Here is an 8,809-nt window from a genome sequence, read left to right as displayed (position 1 = left end):
GTTCTTGTCACAACTGGGTGTAGGAGGGTGGTGTTACTGGCATCAAGTGGGCAGAGGCCAGGAATGCTCTTAAACATCTTATAATATATATGATAGCCTCCCCACAACAAAGAATTATCCAATCCAAAATGTCAGTGGTGCCAGGTTGGGAAAGCCTAGACAGGAGTGAATATTTAGCGGGGTTATTATGCATACAAAGCACTTAGAAATATCTGGTTTATTTTTTATAAGCTCTCAGAAAAACAGAAGCTGCTATTCTTTTTGGAAGAGCATAGTCTTTTTTTTTTTAATTTATTTTATTTGTTTTGGCTGCGTTGGGTCTTCGTTGCTGCACACGGGCTTTCTCTAGGTGCGGCGAGCGGGGGCTACTCTTCGTTGCGGTGCGCGGGCTTCTCTTGTTGCGGAGCATGGGCTCTAGGCGCACGGGCTTCAGTAGTTGTGGCTCGCGGGCTCTAGAGCGCAGGCTCAGTAGTTGTGGCGCATGGGCTTAGTTGCTCCGCGGCATGTGGGAACTTCCCAGACCAGGGCTCGAACCCGTGTCCCCTGCATTGGCAGGCGGATTCTTAACCACTGCGCCACCAGGGAAGCCCTGGAAGAGCATAGTCTTGCCCTTCCATTTCCAGACCTGAACCATGGGAGTGGGATGCGGAATTCCTTGAGTGCTGAGAACCCAGCTCACTGCTCCAGGTGTGAGTCATCCCATAAATACCAATTTATTTTCTTTAAAGCAGAGCTGAGGCTGCACAACTGAGTCAGGGCTAAAAGACTTCCCAGGTTGTCGTGACTTAACTAGCTGGGCTGGAAGGAAATAATTTTACCCTGAAGCTCTCCTTCCAGAAGACGCCAGCATTGCAAGGCTCAGAAGTGCTCAGTGCTCACTTGCAGTGGGTGTCATGTTGTTTCTTACCTCACCTCACACACAGTTGGGCTTGGAAAGGCCTGGGGAAAGTAGCTGAAACCAGGAGTCCCAAATCTTGTCCTCACTAGTCTGTAGAGGTTTGTTCCTCTCCTGCAACCTGATGTGAAATTCCTTCTTGGGAGTTGCAACTTTGGGTCAACAGGTTCACTCTCTCCCAGTAATACACATTAGTGTTAGTGGATAGATTTAAAGACAGATAATCTTGATAGGGTGGGTGGGTCATCGTGGCGACCGAGAGAAGTGTAGAGGGAAGCTGGGTAAAGTACATGGGCACTGGGTATCGTAAAGAAGGAATGGTGAAACAGGGAGAAGGCAAAGGCAGGCCAGGGAATGTATGCAGACTCTGGCCCTGTGCCCACATCTTTCCTGAGAAGGGGTGTGCCCAGAGGCAAACAGGTGGTGGAAGAGGCAAGCCCTGCATCCAGGCTTGCTGATACTGACCTGTAACCCACCATCTGGCCAAGCTCCACATCTCCCTGAGTCACTGAAATGAAAGCCCTGTGGTTGGAAGCAGCTTTAAGGGCCCCCAGCTTCTTTCTTACCCATCATCTCCCACGCCAGTCAGTAGCAGAGCCCGTTTATGTAACAGAGACTGTCCAGCTCCAAACTACGGCCTCTATCTGGACCATGACCACAAACACTTTAGTGGCCGGGCAAATGACATAGGTTCAGTGGTTGGGTGTAAGACAACACGGGCTGGGGCTGTGAGGAACTGCAGGCTCTGCTCGAAGGCATTCAAATTCAATTTTAAAAAAACATTGGGCCAGACAAACAAAACTTATCTATGGCCTGAGTGAGTGGGTGAGGCCTCTAGATGGTTAAGTTTTCTGCCTAAATGAATGGTCTTCTGTATCCCCTGACAACCAAGGTGTCTGTTGGATGCAGATCTCCAGAAACAGACTTCAAGCTATGAACCACTGTCTGCAAAGTGGTCCTGAGCAGGTCTTTGCTCCAACACTTCCAGAGATGGGGTGATCCTTACTTCCCCAGACAGCCTTGAATGGGGCCTGCTTACCCGTACCATTAGAGCCACTTACCACACCTGCCTGTTGTAGACCACTTATTGGGGTGGGGTGCCCAGGTAGGGGCATATCTTTTATTTTGCAAACTGTTTTTAAGCGTGGAAATATTTTCTTTATTGTAAATAAAATACAAGCTCACTGTGGAAACACTGGAAAATATGGAAAAGCAAAAGTTAGAAAAGAAAAAATATCCAAAAGAAAAAATACCTCCCTTAAGCACCTCCCCTACCCCTTCCCCAACGCCCACCCCCACCCCCCATTCAGATAAAAGCATTGTTGACACCTTGGTGCATATCCAGACTCCAAGTCCTTTTTTAAAATAAGTAAAGCTCTAGTCTTCTTTCTGGATCCATAACCTGTAAACCCAGCGAGGAGATGCTTCACGCAGCGCTCACAGCACGTTGCTTCTTTGGCTGTGGAAAGGGATTGCACCACGCCAGCCGCACGCTTTCACCAGACCCGGGTTTCAACACACAGGTCTGACCTGCGTAGGCCTTTAGCCCCCCAGCCTCCTTGAGGGCAGGCACTAGAACCTATCTTATCCTCAGGGACCCTATAGCACCAGGCTCACAGCAAGTGCTCAATATAAGTGTTTTTAAATACACACGCCTGCCCCGCCCCGATCCCTCCACAACCAACACACCTGCCTCAGCCGCTACAGCCCGGAGCAAAAAGGAAACACAACCAAAGCCTGGAGAGAGAGCACGCCTCGCCGTCTCCTAGGTAACCAGGTCCTAGGCTGGGGAGGGCCCACGCATGCGCACGCTCACCCTTCCTTCCCGTAACCTCCAGAAGAAAGCAACCCGAAAGACTGCCAGAAGCCGAGCGCGCATGTGTAGTTACACTAACACCCCGACCGCCTCCGCCTTCTGTTGATCCGTCAGCCCAGCAATCTCTTCTCTATAAACACTGTCCGGAAATAGTGCCCATTCCTGGAAACGAGGCCTCGTTAACCAATCGTTGCTTGGGGCAGTAGGACAGAACTGGCTGGGACGCGCTGTCTCATTGGTTAGCTTGGAGGAGTGGGCGGAGCCAAGGGTCTAGGTGAGGCCAAAGCAAGTAGGCGCGAAGCAAGGCAAATTTGCTGCCGCGGGCGGAGGCGTGGCGCCGGGGGTGGCCGGGAAGGCGGTGAGGGGGCGGGGCCCGAGGCGGGGCGGGGCGACCGTGTGCCCTGAGAGCAGCGGTCGGCGGCCGGCGGCGGGAGATCGTGGACGAGGGGAGCGCGACACTCGCTGGTGGGGGAGATCGGCGCTCGGCCGGTAGGTGACTGGAGCGAGTCCCGGGGCGAGGGGCAGAGGGGATGGGTCGCTTCTCAACCCGGGACCGGGCTGCGGCCTGGCCCGCCGCCCCGGAATGGTGGGGGTCGGCGGCGCGGCCGGGGGACCCACTCGCGCGCGGGCCCTCGACCCTGGCGGCCGGCCGCCGGCGCTCCTTCACGCACGCTGCCAGGGCCACGGTCTCACGCCGTGCTCAACCAGCACACCCGCAGGCCACACACTCGCCCGAAGCGCGCGCAGGGACGCCTTGCTTCCCCTTCTCCAACATCCTTGTTCCTCCGCGCCAAGCTGCCCCACCGCCAGGCCTGCCCCTCCTGCTCTGTTCCCTGGATGCCCCCCAGGATGAGGGCTCACCTCGGCACCGGGCGGAAGGTGCCTAACGCCCAGGTGCGCCTGGTCCGTGAGCCCTCCCACCTGTCCGGGCAGTGAAAACCTCAGGCCTTTCCTGGGAAGTTCTGGGGTCACACCCCGCCGAGCCTGGGAGAAGAGGCAGAACCTGCCCTTGGCACCCAGCGGGGCAGTGCAGGCTACTCGCAGCATCCTCTTTCTCTCCCTGACTCCTCTGGTATTCTTCTATCCACTCCACTCAGGACTTTTATCTGTCAGCTCAGATAAAATATCCCATCTTGGAAGCCCATCGTGGCCCTGGCAGCCTGCAGCCACCGGGCACCAGGCAGGAGGCCACTTGTAAACTACAGAGAGTCCCACCTGCCCGGGAACCTCCTTGGTGCTGGGTAACTTAAGAAAAAGCTGTTTTTTCGTAATTGAAGTTAAAATATTGCTCTCAGTCCTAAGGGTGGACTAGGGGATGAATGGAGAAAAGAGACAGAAATCAGTGGTGTAAATGGTAAAATTATTAATTTTTTAACTGGGGGACAGTGAGTACCTGTCCCTTGATTAAGAACTTGAAAAGCAAATGAAGTTTAATGATGAGAGGTGGGGCCTAATACAAAATAGAAGTCTGAAGTTTATTCCAGGAAAAATGTTGAAAACCCCTTGACTAGAAACATGGTCTTTCTGAAAGATTAGAGGGAGATAGTATCTTAACATTAGTGATGTGTTTTTTACTTAGTATCTTCATGCCTGTAACCTCCTTTTTCCTTCAGATGTCTGTGTGATAAGACAGTTAGTATTGTCCTGCTTTAGAGGTGAGGCACCTGAGGCAGGTGTGTGTTTGTCGGGGGCGGGGGTGTAAATAGATCTTGCCTAATGCCTCATAGCTAGGACTCAGGGTGAAGACTTGAACCTGGGCCACTGGAGTCTTTCCCAGGCTCCTTCTCCTGGACCAGGACCACATTATGGGACTTAAGATGCAGGACAGAGGGAGAAGTGTTTGCTGGGGTATTTATGCTTTTAACATGAGAGAACAGGTGCTTGTCTTACAAAGTGTTTGGATTTACTCTTGGTGTTTTTTAAGTGATGTCAAAGTCAGTTCCTTTGGTGCAGCAATTCCAGACACCTGAGATTTTCAGACACCTTGAGGACATCCTCGTTTATTTTGAAGGGTGTGGTGAACTTCTCAGAAGGCCTCAAAGTAAAAGTACTAGTCTCTGACTTTAATTTTAGAAATATATACCCAGGTATATGTTCCAGCACTTTTGTGAAATCAGCAGTAAGCCACCAAGCTTTAGGTCACCTTCTGACTGTTTTCAAAGTATAAGGAGCAGTTAGTTCTGAAGGGGGTTTTTCGCCCCTGGTATTGTCAGTTAGAGTTTGTGGGAGCGGCACCACAGAGACCCTGCCAAATGAGCCTTCATCTATTAAACAAAAATGTCTGGTTGGCCATTTCGCCTCAACAGACGGAGGTTTGGTTCCTCATTTTGGTTCTCCTGTTGAACACTGACTCCATTGTGATCTGCTTGGAGTGTTTGTATATCACTTAATGTTGAGAAGCAGGCCTGCCCTGATTGGTTGTCCAGCTCCAGGCAGCTGTTGTGATTTTGTTTGGTGCGTGGTGACAGTTCATCCTGAGCAGGGTCCGGTGGGAGATCTGTAGATTACGTGAAAGAGGCCGAGCCCGACCTAGGGTTGTTTTCCTCATTGTTGGCACCCTCTTAAGAGTGTCCTATCACTTTGGCCTGCAAAGTCACTTTTAATTTCCTATTTTTTTTCCTGTCTCTATGGACAGTACAGTGAGCTTTCCTAACAGGCCTGCCTGCCTTGATGAAGAGCTGAGAGATTCATGCTGGTTGCCTGACACGTTTTTTCTGGGAGAGTAATTAAGAAATCTTAAAACCAAATTCAGCCCTAAATCAAAAGTGTAAGTCAGCTTGATACACACATAGGCAGCATCTTTTGTACCGATGGCTTCCATCATCTCAGAGATGTTTTTTTTTTTTCCTGGCAAAAGGTTAAAATGCAACTAAAATTCTGCTTTCATGATTAATAAGTCACTACCGCAGTTGTGTCTGATGCTTCCTGTTTGCCCCATTTTAGTATTTCAGTTAAACTAGAAACATCTGAGCCTTATGGGCACTTTTGATGGCACCAGCGTGAAATTGGCGGGAAGGGGGACAGTTCCCTGTCAGTGGATTTAGGGAGCTTTAAGGATAAGCCAGGCTCTCTGGCCGCCGCTGCACGCCTGAGATCCTTCAGCAGGGAAAGGAATGGGGGTTGAGCACCTTCAAGGGGTAGGTGAGCTTTTAGAGTGATGCACGTGTGAAGGTGAAGGCTTTGCATTTGCTTGGTGATGCTGACTGAAATGTTGAAAGCAGTAGATTAGAAATGGAAGGCCAAACATAGGGCAGATTGTATGGTAGAACATTTCAGTTGAGCTGAGCGAGACACTGAAGTATGTTGGATTTGGGGTTTCAGTTCTGGCCTTGTCTTACTGCCTGAGTGACAATGCAGAGAAAAGTCACTTTTTCTCAGTAGCCTGTGCTCCCTTCTTTGTACTCTATGAATGGTTTAAAAGATCCCCTTCCTGTGGTTGCCAAGGTCAGGGGGCGGGGTTGGATTTGGAGTTTGGGATGAGCAGAGGCAAACTATTACATGTAGAATGGATAAACAACAAGGTCCTACTGTGTAGCACAGGGAACTATATTCAATATCCTGTGATAAACCATAATAGAAAAGAATATTAAAAAGAATATATACATGTATAACTGAATCACTTTTCTATACACCAGAAATTAACACATTGTAAATCAACTATACTTCAATTTTAAAAAAAACAAAGATCCCCTTTCCCTTGCTATTTTATACCCTTTAATCTCTTATCCTCCTGATATAAATCCCTTGAAATTATATGGCATCCAGAGTAATGGTACTTAGTGGCTTTTTTCTGTATTTTCTCACAATACTCCCGTAAAGAAAGGCAGGGACAAAGATCAGGAATGTGAGGCCTAGTGGGGAGAAATAAAGGGGATGAGATTACTCAGGAAATCGATGTCATGCCTAGAAGCTAAACCCACATTTCTTTTTTTTTTTTTTTTTTTTTTTTTTTTTTGCGGTACGCGGGCTTCTCACTGTTGTGGCCTCTCCCGTTGCGGAGCACAGGCTCCGGACGCGCAGGCTCAGCGGCCATGGCTCACGGGCCCAGCCGCTCCGCGGCATGTGGGATCTTCCCGGACCGGGACACCAACCCGCGTCCCCTGCATCGGCAGGCAGACTCCCAACCACTGCGCCACCAGGGAAGCCCTAAACCCACATTTCTTGATATTTAGTTCACTGCCTCTTCTACTAACTTACTCATGGAAGGGTAAGTGGTTTTCTTTTTTTTTTTTTCCCAAAACAGGTCAGTTTTGAATATAACTAAACCAGGGTAGCTACTTTATTTATCTATTTATGTTAACCAGTATTAAGTAATAAGTGTTAACAATTATTAGTTGATATTGATTATCCATAGTAATTATTAACAAAAGTCTAAAAGATGAATAGAGCATCCTCTGGGCAAGTCTGCTTATCCCCATTTTACAGATGCAGAAATTAAAGCAGAATGGTCAAGTGATTTGCCCGGAGCAGTGGAGCAAGTCCACAGCATCTTCATATCCAACTTGGGGTTTAGGCTGTCGGGTCAGGTCCAGGTCTGCCACTGTCTGCCTGTGTGACCTCAGGCAAATCACTTCACTTCTCTAAGCATTGGGTGCCTCATCTGTAAATACTTCATGGTGTTGTTTTGAGTAGAAAAGGAGAGAATGTATGTAAAGTGCTGAGCTCTGTGCCTGGCACAGAATAAGCTATAGGACACAATGGCTATAACTGCTGATGGTGGTTGTAGTAGTAATCGCAGTATTAGTAGTTGCCGATTATGACTTTGACTAGACCTGTTTTCTGTAAGATGACGTCAGGAAGGGTCACACTGCCTGATAAGGGCAGTGTGTCATTTTCTCAGCAGGACCTCCTGGGGGACATTTCTTCTGTCTAGAGGGTTTAGCTGTCAGGTTTTCCCTGTCTTACACTAAATACTGCCCTTACCACACTCCAAATGAGTCTAAAAAAGCTCCGGCTCTGCCTGGTCAGAGTTGGCAAGCCTAACCCTTGGCCACCCTCGGCCCTCCCAGGCCTCTGAGCCAGAGGCAGAGCTGAGCCTTTCTAGGGCCATCCTGTGTCCCCCGTGCAGCAAAGTGGGTCCCAGCCTTAACTCTGGAGGGGAAAAAAAGGAAAACACTGTGTAGAATATAAGTCAGCAAGGACTCATTCTTCTCTGTTTGGGAGACCAGGAGGGAAACCTGGGTTCCGTGGGGCAAGGTTCCCACCACCATGTGGCAGCCTCAGCTCACTATGCTTTGTCGCCTGTTGCCAGTCTGGGGGCCCTGGATCTGCAGTCAGGGACTTGCAGATTTCCCTTTAAATCACCCAAGAAAAAATCCAGTTTCACATTATATTTTAAATTCTTTTTTTTCCCCTTCTTAATACAAAACAAAAATACAGGCTCCCACCAGGCTGACGTTGCCTTTAAATAACATTTTGTTTTCTCTTGGGGAAGCTGCCTTCGTGGCCAAAGAGTCATTTCTAAAGTGAACTTAGTTTTTAGAAAAAATAGATTACCGGATGTCAAGCCTCGTGTGGAGCTCAGTTCAGATGAAAATGAAACCAGCAGATCTGGAGTGGCAGCTCCACACTTCACTTCAGGCTGGAGGCAAGAGGCAGAGTGTGTCTGGGCCCAGCTCGCTAACTGGTCGGCCCCACAGGGTGCATTTGATAGGCGCCTTAGTCATTTTCCAGGCAGCTTTGCTTAGGTGAGCAGAACACTTTCTCTGGAAGGTGAGTCACCCTTGCAGGGGTGTAGGTGACAGGCGATTTGTTCCCCAGCTCAGTCGCAGAGGAAGTCTTAAACAGACCTTGTTGAGAAGCCCTCTGCCAAAGATCATGTTCGATTCGGTCCAAGGGCTTTGGAGGCAGGGGTAAGGAAGCAAACTGAAGGCTCCCGGGGCTTGCGGACTGACAGAGAGATGGATCCCCCGGCAGGGGGTTTATGTGGACCCGGCACAGAGCCCAGATCAGCAGTGTCACTGCACTCTTGAGTCCAGCCACCTTGAGGGTGGAAAATGGCCCACTTCCAGTGAGAGTCAACAAAGAAGCATGAGGGGAGCTTTGGCTCTAGGGAGCTGGGAAACCCCTTGGCAAAAAGCAGAGAGATACATACCATA

At 49.5% G+C, this 8,809-nt stretch overlaps 1 protein-coding gene across 2 annotated transcripts in view; it reads left to right on the top strand.

The window, feature by feature from the left end:
* Nucleotides 1-3,090: 3,090 nt before the first annotated feature.
* Nucleotides 3,091-8,809, top strand: part of MAP3K14 (mitogen-activated protein kinase kinase kinase 14) — a 43,483-nt gene continuing 37,764 nt past the window's right edge. Inside the window, exon 1 of one of the 2 annotated variants that reach the window (XM_059048808.2) lies at nt 3,091-3,200. The gene's annotated coding sequence lies outside the window, so the exon portion shown is untranslated. The remainder of the gene's footprint in view (nt 3,201-8,809) is intronic. The other variant, XM_067020628.1, reaches the window with a different exon arrangement.

The sequence above is a fragment of the Kogia breviceps genome, chromosome 19, assembly GCF_026419965.1.
Source record: "Kogia breviceps isolate mKogBre1 chromosome 19, mKogBre1 haplotype 1, whole genome shotgun sequence".
NCBI lineage: Eukaryota > Metazoa > Chordata > Mammalia > Artiodactyla > Physeteridae > Kogia > Kogia breviceps.
Note: the sequence above shows the minus strand (reverse complement) of the source record. Positions and strands in the feature narration are given on the sequence as shown.